This window comes from Theobroma umbraticum, unplaced genomic scaffold (genome assembly GCF_002168275.2).
Source record: "Theobroma umbraticum cultivar Fairchild unplaced genomic scaffold, ASM216827v3 scaffold_239.1, whole genome shotgun sequence".
Lineage (NCBI taxonomy): Eukaryota > Viridiplantae > Streptophyta > Magnoliopsida > Malvales > Malvaceae > Theobroma > Theobroma umbraticum.
The window spans coordinates 2205830-2206236 of record NW_018397273.1 but is presented as its reverse complement, the minus strand read 5'-3'; positions in this window follow the sequence as shown (position 1 = coordinate 2206236).

The window sequence follows — 407 nt, the reverse complement described above, 5'->3', positions numbered from 1 at the left end:
GCTAAGTTACCTACATAATTAGTTTCATTATGGCTTGTTCAGTCATTCAAGGTCATGGTGGGATGAAGGGGGTCTTAGCTTAATAAGAAGTTTAAAGGTTAAATTTCTTGAAATATTAGAAGAAGGTTATTATTTTGATACAATATTGAGAATAGTCATATAAGATTCTAAAACTTTCTCTTTATGATTACATAATTTGTGTTAATGACTAAAGTTTATATATGTAGATTTATATAGGATATAAATGAATCATCGCGAAGAGTTTGTCACTTACAAAAATACTTGATGCAAACAAGTTGTCAGGCCCAAATTTCATTGACTGGTTTTGTAATATCAAGATTGTCTTAAAATAAGTGTACACACAAATTTCTCGTCAAAATTTCTTGACTTGAAAATTATGAGACAAA